Below are 19,532 nucleotides of genomic sequence, written 5' to 3'. Positions count from 1 at the left end.
AAGTCTTAATTACATTAGTGATGGCTTTTCACTTTTATCTTAATCATTCCAAACCAATTCTTTCTCTAACTTAGTTTCTTATCATTTATTTCATTCCAAAATTTCAAATCTTGATTATATAAGTACCAAAACATGATATACTTAGTCTTAGAAAAATATTTGCATGCAAGAATTAAGATTAAAACTAAACTAATTTTTGATTTCCAAAATAAAATCTACAATTTTAATTTCTCATAAACTCTAATTTGATTTTTCTTCCATTTTCTCAAATCAATCCTCAATTTCAGATTTATAATTTTTAATTCATGTATAGATGATTTATAATCAATAGAAAATATTTGTTTACAAAGAATTTGAAAATTAATTGATTTGAAACATAATTTCAATGATTTTTTTTTTTTAAACTTATCTTAATTCGAAGTCTCTTCAAATCTTCATCGTTAATCCTCTCAAAATTCATCTTGAATCAATTTATGTCTAAATTATATAAACAACAATAAAAAGAGGATAAAATTTCTTACTTAGCATGATTTTTTCATAATTTTTTGACTTAGAATTTTAATGACCTACGAAACTCTCTTCTTTTTCTTCTCTTCTTGCTCCTCTTATTCTCTGGAGCTCAACTCTCTCTCTCTCTCTTCTCTTAACTCTCAGAATTTCCAGCCACTTCTTTCCTCATTCTTGACTCAATATTTTATTAGGTGGTGGGACACATGAGCTACCATTTGGTGAAGAGGTATGTTCTTCATCTAGTACTAATCTAATTATTCAACTTAGCTAATTAATCATATTTAGGTCAAATTAATTAGGATTAAACCTTGATCATAATTAATTTGACTAATCACATTTCATTAATCTTGCTTAAATTCATTAATCCTGATTCATTTTTAAAATATTATAATCATCAAATTAAAGTTATTAAACTCCTCAATTAAAGTTTCTAAAATGTTTAAACGTTGCAATTTCAAATCTGAAATTATTCCTTAAATCAATATTATTCATTAAATTTTATATAAAGGTTTTTCTTAAAATTGATCTAATTTTCTTAAGTCTTGTAATTTTAACAAATATATTTCTTTTAGATTCCTTACCAGTTGTATTCATTTTTTAAGATTTCTTCTTAATAATTTATATTTCTATTTCTAGAATATTATAAGGTAATTAAATTAAGAAAAGTATTCAATCATATCACCTAAAAAATACTTTTGGTGTGGTATATATATGTTTTTTTTTTTTTTATAAATTTAAGAGGTGATTATTTTCTAATTCTTAACAGTTAACAAATAAATTTATATTTTTAAAATTTCTTATAACTATTCATTTTTTAAGTTTTTATATAATAAGATAATTAATTGAACATAAGATATTTAAAAATAGATAATATTAGGATTTTTATAAATGGTATTAGTTTGGAGTGTTACAGAAAAAGAAAAAGCAACAGCAAATACTTCTAGTCCCGTTTGTTTTCAAAGGTAGAATAGAAGAGATTTGTTAGATTTTTATTCTTGACAATCCCGTTTGACAAAACTCCTTTCAGTTGTTCTTATTTTTGCACTTTTTATTTCAGTGAGGCTTTGAGTGTTTAGATGCGAATCCAATCCGAATTATGCCTTGCAGAGAAGTTTGTGATGTTAATACTTTCAAGATTGCCACTTCGCTGATTATGACGGGGATCGAGCTGCCCGGTCAGCTCGCGGGGGTCCAGGGGGCAGCGCCCCTTGGCGGGTCCGGGGTAGTGCCACGGCGAGGTCGAGGGGCAGCGCCCTCGAAGCAAAATGCAAAATTGCATTCAAAGATGCCTGTCCGCCCTTGCTCGCTCGAGCGAGAAGGAGTTCTCGCTCGAGCGAAGGCTGCGTTTGTGTAAAAACCTGAAAGAGATGAATGTACGCTCGAGCAAAGGATGCGTGGCTCGAGCGAAGCCACTTATGGAAAACACGCGTTTTTGGTTCCTCGGTCGAGCGAGGAGAAGCTTCGCTTCGAGCGAGCTTCGCAGTCCCAGATTTCTATAAGTATTTGTTTTAGTCCAAAACTAGGATTAGTCCTCCAGATCTTCTTCTTGGATATTAAAGTTTATATTTGGGGATATTTTGCTAGTGTTCTTTGATGTTTTGATTGAGTATTCAACTCATGGTTTAAAGAGTATACATCAAAGGATTATTTGGTTGTTCTACACAAAAGAGAGAGTTGTTCTTCGGTGGATTCCGAAGAATTCGAGCCTGAAGCTTTGATGGATTCTGGCGTGGCTCATCGTCAAGACAATTCCGAGGTGAAGACGGGGTTGGAAGAGGCACATAGGGGTTGGTTCAATTCGGGCGTGGATTCGCTAGGTAATTGAGAGTATACCTGTGTAATTCCTTTATATCTTCTTAGTGGATTGTTTTGTGGCAGTTACCCGTGTTTTTTATCACAATTGGAGGTGTCCAATTGTGGTTTTTTCACGTAAAATCGTTGTGTTGATTTGTCTTGATTGTTTGATTGGGATTGTTGTTTACTGCTTAAAATTGATACATAATTACAAATCAACATATAGGGGATTTCTAGATTTTTCAATTGGTATCAGAGCGGGTCGCTCTATTTTTTTGTTTTACAAATCTATTAGAGCGAGATCTTGTTTGATTTGTGATAATGTATACAATTCGTAAGGGAAATTCTATGGTTCGACCACCCCTACTTGACGGATCCAATTATTCATTTTGGAAAGCTCGGATGAGATCGTTTTTAAAATCTATTGATGAAAAAGTTTGGCAATCTGTCATGTATGGGTACACTGAACCAACGATTACCGTTGATGGAGTAACTTTCCCCAAACCAATTGATAAGTGGGACACAATTGATTACTAAAATAGTAGCTGGAATAGTAAAGCTATCAATTCTCTTTTTTGCGCTGTCACACCTGAAGAGTTTAGTCGTATTTGCAATTGTGAAGTCGCAAAAGAGGCTTGGGATATCTTACAAACTATTCACGAGGGCACTCCTTCTGTTAAACGCTCAAAACTTCAAAGGCTCACGTCTAGTTTCGAAAACCTTTCAATGAAAGATGGTGAAACCTTTGATGAATTTTATGCTAAGTTGAGTGACATTGTTAATTCCAGCTTCAATTTAGGTAAAAAAAATACTAGAATCCAAAGTTGTGAGAAAATTTTTGAGATCCTTGCCCGATCGGTTCCAACCAAAAGTTACGGCTATTGAGGAGGCTTAAGATGTTGACAACCTCAAACTGGATCACTTGGTTGGAAATCTCCAAACTTATGAGGCACATAGGAATTTCAAAAAGAAACAAAGATGCTATTGCTTTTAGTAGTGCTCATAGAGTTGGAGAGGATTCTGATGGGGATTGTGAGATAGATTCCAAGATTACAGCTGCTTTTGTTAAACAATTTAAAAAATCTTTTTTGAAAAAAAATCCTAATCTTTTGGAATCTACTCAAACTCATAAATCTAAAGGCAAAGATAAACTCAAAATTAATTCGATAGCCAAGAAGGAGAAACGAAAGATACAAGGGGACTCTGAAAGAGTCCAATGCTATGAATGCCAAGGATTTGACCACTTTGCTTCAGAATGCCCCACTCGTTTGAGGAAGAAGAAAGCCTTCGCTATCACTTGGGATGATGAATCAGAATCTGATGAAGATGAAAGTGACAATGAAGATAAAGGTGAAGAGGGACATAAACAATTTCTTGCTTTCATGGCGGCTTCCGAAATTGAAGGACGAACAGAGTATCCAAAGAGGTCGGTTGAGAATGCCACTGATGATGAATCCTCAGAGAGTGAAGATGAAGAACTTCAGCAAGCATATCAAAAGTTGTATAAGGAATCTCTTAACTTATTCAAATTGAATGACAAACTCACTACGAAACTCAAAGCATGTGAAAGTGAGAATGTCAAATTAAAGAAAGATATTTCCGAGGCTAGGAATGATGCTCTTAAGATTTCTAATGATCGACAAGCTCTTTGTGTAAAACTCTTGACTTGTGAGACAGAGAGGAATGAGCTACAGCAAATCTATGCAACATATGAAGAAAAGATTGAAACTCTCGAAATGTCTTAAGTTGCTTTGGAAGAACTAATGATCAAGAAAGAGGAAGAGCTCAAGTGTGCTATGGCAACCATTGGTCTTTGGAACAAAGGATCAAAGACTTTGGACAATATCATTGGTTCTCAACAAATTTGTTCTGACAAGAGTGGCATTGGCTTTGGTGGTAAGAAAAAGCAAAAACAGAGTGCTTCCACATCTCATGATACAAGAACTCAAGGAAAGGGAGAACAAAAAATTCAACATGAGGATGGACTTCTCAAACTTCCTAGAGTTGGTAAGGCCAAAGAAAAGAAGGTACACTCTGTTTTTATTTGTCATCATTGTGGTATGCATGGTCATATTCGCCCTTATTGTTATGTGTTGCATGGGAGAGTGTCTCATAGAGATAGAATAAATTCCAATATCTCGTGGGATAGGAGACACTTCATTGGTGGTAATAAGGTTAAAAGTCAGATTAGACCTCGTTATTTTGATTTGCTTGAGACCAAACATGAACAGAGGTTGTGTTTTCCTAGACCTAGGAATAGGAAGTTAGAAACCATGTCAAGACGGGTTCTCATTGAAGGAGAAGGGAACCATAACGTCAAGACACCACCCAAGAACCGCAATTCTCACAACTTTGTTCATACTAAAGCGGTTTGGGTGAGAAAACTTGACTTGTGTTAATTTGTTTATTCATTTTAGTTTTTGGATTTCTGTGTGTTTTTTTTAGCCATTTAATGTGTGCATGTTCGTTTTCTGACTTGCTTTGTTTAAAGAAAAAAAAAAAAAAAAAAAGATTTTCTTAGTATGGCTTTGCAAGCTTGAAATTTTTGAGTGGTCCTTGGTGCATATTAGAATAGATGAGAATATCCATTACATGTTAAAATGTGTGTGCTTTCTGTGGTCATTACTCTTTTTGGAGTGTGTGTTTTTTGATTAGTATGTCTCGTTTTGTACACACTCTTGGATTAGCAAATTTTGGAGTCTTCTGCCTTAGTGATCATTTTTCTTTATGGACTTCTGGCATTGTATCTTTTACTTTTTTAGAGGAATTGACCTATACTAGCATATCACAGGTGATGTTGAGTCTCTTAACCATCTTCCATCTTTTTGCTTCTCCATGGCTTTCCTCTCTGTTCTTTGTAGTCCAGGCATAAGGAAAAGGCTACCTCAGAGTCACCAACCAGGCCATCCTTATTATATCCATGCTTCTCTGGTTCGGTTTCCATACTCTTGAGCGTGTCAGCTGCCAATAAGTGTGCAAAACAAAGAAAAAATGTACAAAAGAAAGAAACAAGAAAAAAAAAAGATGTGCAAAAGAAAGAAAAGAAAAAGATGTGAAAAAAACAAGGGAAAAAATAAAGGATTCATTGATTGAGGGGGAGCCTCCGCCTTTACTCACCAAATACCCCTTGATTCCTAGTGGTTTGACTTTCCTTAGTTGTGCTTAGATTTTCTTGCCGGAGGCCCAGCTATCAGATCACTACTAGGATTTGAATCTTGCGCTTGTTGAATTTCAAGAGTCACACACACACTTTTATCATGGGATCTATGCTTTTCACATAATGCATCACTTTCTTTTATGAGAAATCTTCTAGAGGCTGTGCACATTGTGTTTTCAAGTAATTGTGCTTCTTGGATAATCTTGTGTGTTTCAAGGTCCAAATTTGAAATTCCTTACTTGCTTCACCTTATTATTTTCATCGTTTTCTTCTTGTTCATTGTTTTTCAGTATTTGTGGTTGCTTTTAGTGAGGGGGAGTTTGGTTAATTGTTATCATGTCATGGCTTGTGTGTTTTATGCTTTTACTGTAGTTGTTTGAGCTTCATTCGTCAATTCGTGACAAAAAGGGGGAGAAATGTTGTCAAGTGCATATGTCTTAGTTTTCATGCTACATGTTGTTAATATCTCCAAGTCGCATCTATTCATGTTTTTTATCTCATGCTTCAAGATAATCTTGTCATATGTTAATTGCTTTTTCATGTACTCTTGTGGTATTAATAGTTGTTTTGGAGATTGTGACACTAATAATTGTTTTGCAGATCATGACCTTGAGAAAAAAGTTTGTTTTTGTTGGCTATAACAGATTGGGGTAATTAGGATTTTATTTGTTAGGTGTGTTTTGTCACGGCATTGCCAAAGTGGGAGATTGTTAGGTTTTTATTCTTGGCAATTCCGTTTGACAAAACTCCTTTCAGTTGTACTTATTTTCGCACTTTTTATTTCAGTGAGGCTTTGAGTGTTTAGATGTGAATTCAACTCGAATTGTGCCTTACAGAGAAGTTTGTGATGTTAATACTTTCAAGATTGCCACTTCGCTGATTATGACGGGGATCGAGCTGCCCGGTCAGCTCACGAGGGTCCAAGAGGCAGCGTTACGGCGGGGTCAAGGGACAGCGTCTCCGAAGCAAAATGCAAAATTGCATTCAAAGTTGCCTGTCCGCCCTTGCTCGCTCGAGCGAAGGAGTTCCCGCTCAAGCGAAGGCTGCGTCTGTGTAAAAACCTAAAAGAGATGAATGTACCCTCGAGCGAAGTTTGCGTGGATCGAGCGAAGCCACTTATGGAAAACACGCGTTTTTGGTTCCTCGCTCGAGCGAGAGAAACTTCGCTCGAGCGAGCTTCGTAGTCCCAGATTTCTATAAGTATTTGTTTTAGTCCAAAACTAGGATTAATCCTCCAGATCTTCTTCTTAGATATTAAGGTTTATATCTAGGGATATTTTGCTAGTTTTCTTTGATGTTTTGATTGAGTATTCAACTCATGGTTTAAAGAGTATACATCAAAGGATTATTTGGTTGTTCTACACAAAAGAAAGAATTGTTCTTCGGTGGATTCCGAAGAATTCGAGCCTGAAGCTTTGCTGGATTCTGGCGTGGCTCATCGTCAAGACAATTCCGAGGTGAAGATGGGGTTGGAAGAGGCACATAGGGGTTGATTGAATTCGGGCGTGGATTCGCTAGGTAATTGAGAGTATACCTGTGTAATTCCTTTATATCTTCTTAGTAGTTTGTTTTGTGGCAGTTGCCCGTGATTTTTTTATCACAATTGGAGGTGTCCAATTGTGGTTTTTCCACGTAAAATCGTTGTGTTGACTTGTCTTAATTGTTTGATTGAGATTATTATTTACTGCTTAAAATTGATACATAATTTCAAATCAACATCTAGGAGATTTCTAGATTTTTCAATATTTATAATAAGGAGATTGTTAGTAAGGAGATTAAGTAAAATTGTGTTTGTTTTAATGATAGTTGTTAATGTATGGATTGTTAAATTATTTTTATGTAAAATAAATATAAAATAATAAAACAAATAAAAAAAATACAAAAACATTAAACATTAATGTTTAAAAAAAAAAAATACCCGACATGTAAAAAATAAAAAACAAATAGTTCGACAGACTATATTTTAATACCAAATGTTGGAGGCCTATTCAAATCCTTTCCTCAAGGGGATTTATAATCCGGAGAGAATTACAAATCTCCTCTCCATCTCCCAAAACAAATACAAACATAATAAATCCCACCTTATTATAAATCCCAATCCCCCCTCAATAATACCAAACAAACAGGGCCTACATTCATGGGTGTGGACCACCAAACTCATTGATGAGTAGGTTCAACATGCTGGAGGATGATCCGCCTTCTTTCATTGCAGCACATGCAGCTTTGCGGACCTCTTTCACCTTCATCCTCACTGCTACTCCTCTCTCACCTTCCATCAACTCTCTTGCCACCTTCTCCACCTCCTCCAACTTCACAAATCCACGCACAGAGCCATTGCTTGGCATAAGTCTGAGTCCTATGCCGATCTCCTCCACCAACATCCTCGCATTCAGGTGCTGCTCGGCCATCAATGGCAGTGCCAATATTGGCACTCCTACACTTATACTCTCTACAACTGAGTTCCAACCACAGTGACTCAAAAACCCATTGATGCTCTCGTGCTGGAGTATCTCCAATTGGTCTACCCACTCTTTCACTATTATTCCCCTATCCTTCACCCTTTCTTCAAACCCTTCCCAGAACTCGGATCCTTTCGATCTTAAAACCCACAAAAAGTTAACCTTAGCTTGTTCTAAGCCCAATGCTATTTCGCGCAATTGTTCCGGTGACATATCTGCCTGAGACCCGAAAGCAACATATAATACTGACTCTCTCTTAGCTACCTTTGTGTCAAGCCATTGAACCCATGGCTGTTTTTGTGGTGTTTGTGATACTAGTGGCTCTGCTGCCAGGCATAGTGGTCCAACACACCAAGCTCTGGGTCCAATTTTTTGGCTCCAGTAATCAATGAAGGCCGGTTCAAGCTCATAGAAGCTATTGACAACTAACCCTTGGCTTCTTGACAATGCAAGATATTGCTCGAGTACAAACTCGAAGAGTGGACCCTCGGGTTTAACCTGACTAAATGGTGGCTCGAAGTCATTTCTTGTCAGCTTCAACCACGGGAAGTCTGGAACCGGAAAGGGCTCATCATCTGAACTAACCTTTGCATGTGGGCGTTCTCGGACCACAATTTCGCTCATAGTCGTGGCATAGTTGCTCATTCCATAGAAAACTAGTCTAGGAATACCCAGCTTTGCTGCAGATTGCTGAGTCCAAGTCAGAAACCCGTCAGAGATTATGCAGCTGACAGATTGAAGAGACTCAATGGCTTGTTCAAAGTGAGGTTGCATCTGTTTTGTGGCATTAGCAATTGAAAGAAACAATGACATGGAATTTAGCTTTTCCGTGAAGGGGAGGTTGATAATGGAGATACCGGTATTGGTGAGAGAATCGCGGATGGACGCAGAATTTGCTGGGATGGTGAAGATGGCGAAGGAGATATGGCGGTGCCGGAGAAGGCGGGCGAGGTTTAGGAGAGGGATGGTGTGGCCTTGGGACATGAATGGAAATATGACAAAGTGAGGAGTTGAAACACTAGCCATTATTGTTGTTGATTCTTGGCTTTTCTTGGTTGGGTTTACCTCTCAGCTGTGTGTGACCTTTTATAACTCCCGACCATTTTATTAATGATTTTTGGACTATCTAATTAAAAACAGCAATGTTAAGTATCATGAAAATTTTTTTATGAAATTAATTATAAAAGTTTTGTGATCCTTGGATTACACTTAGAATAAAGCACCACACACTAATCAAGGTAATTCACAGATCATAAATCTTTCATGATTATTTTCATGAAATTTGTTTCTTAATATCTAATTTTTCTCAATTGAAAATATCATTTTACATTTATTACATTATTAACATAGAAGACAACTTGGGTCTGGTTTGCCATATGTATATAATAATGGACTCAAATCACTCCATTGCCAAGGTGGCACGGGACCCAAGTTTGAAGTAAGTGCATTTTAATAATTTGGCACTTGAGACTTACAATATATGTAGTTGAGGGATGGCTATCTAATCTCAGTCATAATTTTTTTAATCTTTTTATCATAAAATGATGACAACTACCATGAATAAAAAATTGAACTTGAATCGACAATGTAAATTTAAATTTCTTGTTGTATGGCCATCGTAGATTTCAAATTCTAGTTAATTCTCTAAATAAATTTTATGAATAAGTAGTATTGTTGATTTACAATATTTATTTATTTATTTTTATTTTTTATATTTTTATATTTTACCGATCTTAATTAGATATTTTGAAATTCTTAACAAATTTGACCAAGAAAATTATGTCATTAGTAGTTGAAATTCATTATTTTAAAAAAAATAATCACAATTATCCAGTTGAGTACAAATTGATCCAAACAAACACTGAATTATTAAAATAAACAATAATGTTTGAGGGCTCGAAAGCCTTTGGCTCGGAACCCAAAACGACGTCGTTTTGGGTTCCGTTTTTTTTTTTTTTCTTCTTCTTCCTTTTCTTGACCCAGGCCTCATTCCTCTCCTTTCGCCTCTCATATTGACTACACATCCTCTCTATCTCTCGCCTCTCTCACCTGTCTGTTGAAGCAGTACGAAGGACGAATGAGGTAAACCCCAAATCGAGCCATGTTAGGATTTATGTTTGGCATCAATTTTTTGTAGAAATTAGTCGATTTTTTTTTATAGAAATTAGCCATGTTAGGGTTTAGTAGAAATTAGGGTTTATAATAATGTTTGGACGACTGAGGAGGACTAATATTTTGTAGAAATTAGTCGAACTATCATTGAATCTGTCAGCCTCTGTGTCCATTTGAAATGCTAATTTGAATACAATCTGATGGCTTGGTATGTGATAGTTTTCATTTGATGGCTTGGTATGTTTGATTGGCTAACATACCCAAAAATACACCTATGTATCTGTGTTGGGTTAACAGATTCAAATGGTGAACAGATCCTCGACTAATTTCTACTAAACCCCAAAAATACCAAGCCATTTGTGTTTTGTTTGTATTCACATATGTGTCTGTGTTGGGTTAACAGATTCAATCCATTTGTTTGTATTCTAATTTGAAAACTATGCTCATTTGTATTCAATACATTTGACATAGCCTCTGTGTCCATTTCTGTTAGGATTGAAATACAAATCAATAACAGATTGAAAACTATGACATACCAAGTGTATATTTCATTGGTTATCATCTGTGTCCATTTGATTGAATCTGTTAGCATTGCTTGAATCTGTTAGCATAGTAATTGTATTCATTGAATCTGTTAGCATTGAATCTGTTTGAATCTGCTTGAATCTGTTAGCATTAAAGCAGCATTGAATCTGTGTCCATTTGATTGAATTTTACATAAGGCACTTAATATGTTGGAAAATCCAAGATGGTATATTTTGAGATTAGCACTTAATATGTTATGCCAAAGACACTTGGTATGTTTTGAAAGTTACTGATGAGGAACAGATTGACATAGTTTATACAGATGTGTATTTCAGATTTGTATTTCAATCTGATGACTTGACATAGTTTTCAATCTGCAATACACTTGGCATGTGCATTTCAATCTGATGGCTTAACAGTTTTATGCTACGCTCAATGATAGATGGATATTTATAATTTTACTAGGTTCATTTTCTGTATTATAACAGCTTGAAAATTTTACTAGGCTCAATGATAGATGGCTCTATAATTTTACTAGGCTCATTTGAAAATTATAATTTTACTAGGCTCAATACACATGGTATGTGCATTTCAATACAGTTTTACTAGTCTCAATGACATGGTTCATTCATCTTAACAGTTTTATGCTAGGCTCAAAGACTTTGAAAGTTACTGAGACCTTTGACCAGTTTTATGCTAGGCTCAATGACATAGTTCATTCACCAATACAGTTTTCAGCCTATGTGACACCATACCTGAAGCAGAATTGTATGTGAAGTCCTTAGATATCTTTCTCAATGTTATAGACCAAAAGTGACTGTAATAGAATAAGGGACATACAGACACACAAAATTGGTAGACTTTTTGCAGACTTATGAGTTGACCCTTTCTAAGCACCAAATTCGTAAGTAACTAACAGATTCATAAAACTTAACAAAACCCCAAACAGATTCATAAGTAACAGATTGAAAGAGACTTATCATCTGTTTGAAATGGATACCTTTGAAAGATCATTGTAAGTGTCAACATTGATTTTATGCATTCACTTTGTTATCAACATTGAATTTAAGCATTCAACATTCATGAGAATTTAAAGTTGCTTTGTTATCAAGATTAAGGTAGTTGAATCTATTGGTATTTTTTATGTAGATAAAAAAAATGGCGTCATCTTCTACTAATCATGTGAAAATAAGATTAAAGCCAAGATTCTGTTATTGTGAAAGAACAGCATCCGTTCACATTGTATGAACCAATGAGAACGGAAACGAAGGACATGTGTTTTTTGTTTGCCCAGACAAATATGTAAGTAGATAAATTAATGTTTCACTTTTTACAAATTTTGTTTGTCTTATTTGATTAACCGATTCTTGTGCATTATAGACTGTGAACGAACACTGTAATTTCTTCAGCTTCGCAGATGATGATGACAATAATGTTACCTCCACAGATATAAGAACTGAAGAAATCAATGAGCTAAGGAGAAGGCTTGGTGAGCATGATAGAAGGCTTGAAAGGATGGAGAAGATTTTGAAGGCAATGACTTATGTCATTGTATTTTGTGTATTTTTTTACTTTATCATGTAAATAAATGTAATAGACATATTTTGGGAAGTGTTTGAATGGATGTAATGGACATACTTGAATGACGTATTCTATTATGTAATGGACATATTTTGTAATAGACGTATTCTATTACAAAATTTGAATGCAATGTTTGAATGGATCTGTTTTATTATGAATTGAACAACCATAACAGATTGAATGGATGAATTTACTGTTTGAACAACCATAACCTAGACCATTTTATTAATAAATCTTTAACAGATTGAACAACCATTCCCTGGAGCATTTTATGATGAATCTGTTTGAATGGATCTGTTTGAATGGATCTGGAGCATAACAGATTGAGCATTCATGGAGCATAGCAGATTGACCATTCATGGAGCATAACAGATCTGTTTGAATGGATCTGTTTGGATCTGGATTTGTTTGAATTCAGGCAAATTCACAAACAGATTCAAAATTCAGGCAGATTCACAGATTCACAAACAGATTCAGTATTCAAATACAGATTCAGCAATCTGGAGCATATAGCTTCAGCATTCAACATGCAGATTCAACCTGGAGCATTACCATGAAATATAACCTGGAATATGAAAAACCTGGAATATAACCTGGAGCATTCAACATACAGATTCAATATTTAACCTGGAGTATTCAACCTACAGACATACATTAAAAACATGGATAAAAAATGCGTTCATACTCTCACTTCGTTGTGTAGTTGACATGCCAGCCCAAAAAACATCCTTCACATACGCAGGAATCCACCTGTGTCGCTCACTGTATAATACCTCCAACCAGTCATTATCATCTAGGTTGAACTTTCCAATCATCGCTGGCCATTCTTCATCAAATTCATGTTTTGTAAAACAATCATAAACTGCATTTTGTAACTATCCTCTTAATTTCTCAGGAATTTTCTTCATGATATGCCTTAAGCACCAACGATGTCGAGCTTCTGGAAAGACAACTTCAATGGCATTTTGCATTGCTCTGCACTGGTCTGTTATTATAGCTTTTGGAGGAACGTCAAACATGCAACTTAACCATTCTCTGAATAGCCACAGAAATGTTTTAGTGTTCTCATTAGATAATAGCCCACAACCAAGCAAAATTGACTGCCCATGGTGATTAACTCCTACAAACGGAGCAAATGGCATATCATATTTGTTTGTCAGATAAGTTGTGTCAAATGAAACCACATCCCCAAATGCTTTATAAGTTGCCTTACTCCTTGCATCCGCCCAAAACAAGTTTCGCCTGCGACCATCTTTATCGAGGTCAATTACATAATAGAAGTTTGAATTTTGTTGTTGCATCCTATGAAAATAAAGTGCAACTGATTCAGCATCTCCTACCGCAAGCCTTAATCTTCTCATACTCTGAATATGATTCCTTGCATCTTGTTCATCAAATGTTAATGCCTCATACCCCCCTGCTTCAACAACTATAGAATGAAAATTCCTAGCCACCCCTATTCCTGCTTCATCGTTTATTTCTAGTCTTCTCTTCACAGGGGTAAGAATTCTCTTATTCATTGCAAAATGTCGTGAGTCACTAGGAATCAAGTCATGCGTATGTTGAAGGACAACTGTGGTCAACTTAAATCTTCTATCCTTTTGTAGAGTTGCTCTAACCTTTGCTTTACACTCAATGAATGATGCCAAAGTTGGTTCGAGAGGGTGTACTTCTGATCATTTTGTTCTCTTGCGTGCCCGAGTACATTCAACTCCAAAGTATTTTACTTCCGCATCTTGTCCAATATTCTGTGTTCTATAAGTTATAGCAAACCCGAGGTGTTTTGCATATTTTGCATAAAACGAATATACTTCTTGCTTTGAGCTAAAACACATGCCTTTCTTAGGTTCTTGAACTTCACCAATCTCATTTAATGACAGATTGTTTTCTACCTCTTCAACTTCCTCACTCCCATTCAATGAATGATTAGTTGAATCAATGTCCATTGAAGCGTGTAGTTCGTGTAGCTTCAAACCAAATAGAAACTAAAGTGTAAGTGCATGTATGTGCATTTCAATTTTTCAAACTGAGATGAAATTCAACACTGATATTAACTCAACAACACTGACATTACTTCAACGCACTGAGATTAGAAGGTGATGCAAATTCTGACTATGGTGGGGAGTTCAGAAACAAACTGAAAATCTATGGTTGAGTTAAGTTGATTACATAGTGAGGGAAGTCCTGATTTTTCATGTGAACTCAACCAAAACATAAACAATCAGGGCAATTTCTCTATGCGGACTTTCATTAAACAATTGGCATGCATCACTACCATGGAAATGTTTAACAGAGGGCTTGCTTCCAGAACAACCCAAAATTTGTTTTTTAACGTACACAGTTCAATTACGAGATGCTCAATCATTAACATACATGGATCAATAACGAGATGTCTTATGAAATGTTGACCACAGCTCAATGTTAGCAAAATAAAAATGCACAAATAAATTATTCACCACTCTGTCTCCCTATTAATATACAAAAAATGCACAGAAGATTTTTTGTATTATCAATTGATAATTTTTGGCTGATATCACTTTTTTTGTATATTAATCTTCTCTGTATATTGATAATATTCTCTGTATATTAATTATCAAGATTTTGATATCAATTTTTTAACATACATCTCAAAACTTACCTACAGATACAAAATGGAGATTCCGAACACCGGTGGACGGTGGTTAGCGACGCCCGTCAGTGAACACCAGGTCGGTCGTTGTCATCGTCGTCGTCATCTCTCTCGCCGTCGTCGTCGTGGTCTCAACCTTCTCTCGCCGTCGTTCTCGTCTCCCTTTCTCTTCCTTCTCTCCTCTCTTGTTTCTACTCTTTTCTTTCATTTTTCTTCATCACTTTGTCCAGAACACGTGACCTCCACATGCATCCAAATCTCGCGCGGGAAACCATTCGAGCCATTCGAGCCGTTGCTCATTCGGGACCTGTAATGGGATTGTAAAATAAAAATAAAAATTATAAAAAATGGGATGTAAAGCACGTCAAAGCAGGAGGATGAGAGCAAGTTCAAAAGGTGACATGTGTCCCTCTTTCCATCTAGATCATTTTCACACTTTCACCTAACATATTACCTAAACTTTTGGCTTTAAATTAGGCACAGTGTACATGCAATCTTTACACAATATATTTATGGAAAAGAAAAAAAATAAAAAAATGAATGATGTTATATATACGCATCAATTGATATACCAATTAGAGTAGTAACAAATGATATGATATAATTTTATTAGTTTTGAGTCTATATAATTTGTATAATGTATGGGGGCCCATAGTTTTGAAATTGCAATACTATAACATATATTGGTACTCTAATTAGTATACCAATTAGTACATGTAACACCATTGATAATATTATATCTCCTAATTTAGCACCTTTGAATGGCCTTTAATGATATTACAATGATATTAAACTTTACATAATGGAATGTTTGACACTTAAGATTGTCTTGGAAAGTGCAAAAAAAAAAAAAAAAAAAAAAACTAACATTTTTACTTATTATGAAAAGACATAAAAAAGTAAAGAGATATTGTGATTCAAATAAATCAAAAAACCAATAAATTGACTTTTTTTTTCTATAATTAAAAAGCATTATGAGACATATCATTAAAAATAATTTTTAAAAATAATAAATTAAATATTTCAAACATTTTTCTTTTTCTACATAGCAGTGGTGGTGGAGCGATTATGCCCACAAACACCTACCAAAAAAAAATGCCCTCAAATGCTTAAACAAAAAGAAACTTGTTCGCAAGAAACAGCAATCCAGCTTACTTCCACTATATATAAAGGTTGAGACCCCCTTTGGGGGTCACCCCCTTCACCCCTTTTGCATTTGATTGGCTAACTTTTTTTTTTTTTTTTTTTTCCTGATCTCCCAATCCCCAACCCCTACGTGTGTGTGGGGGTGGTGGGGGTGGTAGGGGTGGGACTTTTAAGAGGGTATGAATCATTGCTTTATATATATATATATATTAGAGATGGATATACACACGTTATACGTGTATAAATGTATGCAGTTGATGTTGGAAAATTTACAAAGAGGTAGTTGTGAATTGAAATAGACTCCATTTTGAATGAAATGGTGTAACCTTTCATGGTTATTTTTTGTTTTATAGAAAGGGTCAAACCTCTATTTGAATGAAATGGTGCAAACCTTTCATGGTGTCTCTTTATTTTAAAGGAAGGGTTATGTCCCTTCTTCATACCTTTTCTATTCAAATTGAATAGGTTCCAACAAAGCCTATATAAAGGCAGCCCCATTCCAATTTTGTTTTTCCGAAAATTCATTTTCTTTGCCTTCATTTTGCTCTCTTGCGTCCTTTATTCTTCATATTGTTTTAGGAAAAATTTCAGAGAGTTATAGAACACAAGGTTCTAGTTCGCCGGATAAATTTGTTTGAAGTGCTACTACAAATTTGTGAAGATCATTGTATCCTGTGAGATAGACGCCACATAACCGTAAGCACCGTAGCGGGGCGAATCTGTCTTAAGGACTGAGTGTCACACACTCAACTTGGTCTTTAATTATTGATTCGGTTCAACAAAATAAATTTTGTAAGTTTTATTTTATTTTGTTTGAATTATTTTAAGTTATTTTATTTATACAGAAGATTGTTCCAACAATCTTAAGACAGAATCGAATTATTCTGTTTACAGAATTTTTCGTTTGTTTCCTTTTCTCTTTCTTCTTATAAGAAATTTATTTTCTGTGGATTTACAAAATAATATTCTAGTTGGAAAAATAAATAGTGATTATATGCTATTTGATAGATAGTAGTAGTATACTGTCTATTTTCTTTGACAACTAATAGTACGATACTGGTGTCATTAACAATTCAGAATATATTTTTGTGAAATTTTTTCAGAAATTAATTTTGGATTTTAGAAATTATTTTCTGAGTTTTCATTACTTAAAATTATGTTTTAGTATTTTAATTATTGAAGTGTTACAGAAATTAATTTTCTGTGTGGAATTAATTTGGTTAAATAAAATTTTATTTTATTTCCAAATTAATTGAAAATTAAAAGTTATTTTCTTATTTCTTTTATTTTACAGAATTTAATTTTCTGTGTGAAATTAATTTGGTTACATAAAATTTTATTTTATTTCCAAATTAATTGAAAAATAAAAGTTATTTTCTTATTTCTTTTATTTTACAGAATTTAATTTCCTGTGTGGAATTAATTTGGTTGAATAAAATTTTATTTTATTTCCAAATTAATTGAAAAATAAAAGTTACATTCTTGTTTCTTTTATTTTAGGACAAATTACATATACCTCCCTTGAGGTTTGGCTAAATTACAGATACCCCCCATGAGGTTTCAGAAATTACATCCCGCCCCTTAAGGTTTGCATTTTCATAACAATTTACCCCCTAAGGTTTAAATTTCATAACAAATTACCTCCTAATTTGTTATGCAAATACAGCATTCAGGGGAGAATTTGTAATTTCTCAAACCTCATGGGGGTATTTGTAATTTAGCCAAACCTCGAGGGGGTATATGTAATTTGCCCTTTGTTTTACAGAATTTAATTATGTGAATTTGGTTTAATTTTCTGTGTAGTGTAAATTATAATTATAACTTTGTTTTATAAATTAGAATTGATGGCTACTGAAACTAATGCCCAAGTATTACTGTGGTGGCTGCAATTGCACCAACCCCCTCTCCTGTGGTGACAGTACCAATAAATCATGGAGAGAAGCCAGAGAAGTTCTCAGGAACTGACTTTAAAAGATGGCAATAGAAAATGTTGTTCTATCTTACTACTTTGAACTTGGCTCGTTTCCTCCGTGAAGATGCTCTTGTCCTGAAAGAGGATGAAACCGATCGGCAAGTGGTTGCTGCGGTTGATGCCTGGAACATGCCGATTTCCTTTGCCGTAACTACATCTTGAACGGACTTGACAACACATTATACAACGTTTACAGTCTTATCAAGACAGCAAAGAAACTTTGGGAGTCTTTGGAGAAAAAATACAAAACGGAAGATGCCGGCTCAAAGAAATTTGTGGTAGGCAAATTCTTGGATTTTGTAATGGTTGATTCAAATATTGTGATCAGCTAAGTTCAAGATTTCCAACTCATTCTGCATGACATTCACATAGAAGGCATGTCTCTCAGTGAATCCTTCCAAGTTGCAGCCTTAATTGAAAAATTACCAAAAGGCTAGAAGGAATTCAAGAACTACCTCAAACACAAGCACAAAGAAATTTCTATAGAAAAATTAATTGTGCGTTTGAGGATTGAGGAGGACAACCGCAATTCTGAAAAACGGGCTGGTAAGCATCCTATGGAGTCTAAGTCAAATGTGGTGGAACATGCTTCAAAAACCAAGAAACGAAAGTCTTCTAGAGAAAGTTCATCACAAGGCTCTGAAGGGAGGGAAAATAAAAAGTACAAGTTTAATGGCAAATGTTACATCTGTGACAAAGAGGGACATCAGGCCAAAGATTGTCGTAGCAAAGACAAAAGCAAAAGAAGAACAAGCAAGAAGCCTACTCAAGTCCATATGACCGAAGTGGACAATATTTCCGATGGTATAGATGATATCAATCTTTCTGCAATTGTTTCCGAGGCAAATCTTGTCGGAAATCCTAAGGAATGGTGGGTGGGCACTGGTGCTACTCGCTATATTTGTGCCGACAAAAAAATGTTCACATCTTATTCTACAGTGGACAATGGTGAACAACTTTTTATGGGCAACTCCTTAACTTCCGAAGTTGAAGGATAAGGAAAGATTGTGCTCAAGATGACATCTGGAAAGGAACTTACTCTCAACAATGTGCTGCATGTACCAGATATTTGCAAGAATCTTGTTTCCGGATATCTGTTGAGTAAGAATGGGTTTAGGCTAGTATTTGAGAGTGAAAAATTTGTACTTACTAAGAATGAGATGTATGTAGGAAAATGTTACATGTCTGATGGCCTTTTCAAGTTAAATGTAATGACCGTTGTACACTCAGTTATTAATAATAATACATATTCTTCTTATTTGCTTGAGTCTTCAAATTTATGGCATGGTAGACTAGGACATGTTAATTATGGATGTTTGCGTAGATTAATTAATATGGAATGTTTACCTAAATTTGACATTGATTCAAATCATAAATGTGAAATTTGCGTTGAGGCAAAATTATCTAAAACTCCTTTTCATTCAATTGAAAGAAGTACGGAACCACTTGAATTAATTCATAGTGACATTTGTGATTTTAAATCAATTCAAACTAGAGGTGGAAAAAAGTATTTTATCACTTTTATGGATGACTATACTAGATATAGTTATGTTTATTTAATTCGAACCAAGAATGAAATTTTAGAAACTTTCATTCAATATAAGAATAAAGTTGAAAATCAACTTGGTAAGAAAATCAAGAAACTTA

General features: G+C 34.8%; 1 pseudogene; it reads right to left on the bottom strand.

Annotated features, from left to right (window-relative positions):
- Positions 1–7,329: 7,329 nt before the first annotated feature.
- Positions 7,330–8,959, bottom strand: LOC114273245 (UDP-glycosyltransferase 90A1 pseudogene; annotated as a pseudogene).
- Between the last annotated feature and the right edge of the window lie 10,573 nt (positions 8,960–19,532).

The sequence above is a fragment of the Camellia sinensis genome, chromosome 15 (genome assembly GCF_055761805.1).
Source record: "Camellia sinensis isolate YWXY chromosome 15, ASM5576180v1, whole genome shotgun sequence".
NCBI classification, from domain to species: domain Eukaryota; kingdom Viridiplantae; phylum Streptophyta; class Magnoliopsida; order Ericales; family Theaceae; genus Camellia; species Camellia sinensis.
The sequence above is the reverse complement of the archived record's forward strand: the minus strand, read 5'-3'. Positions and strand labels throughout refer to the sequence as shown.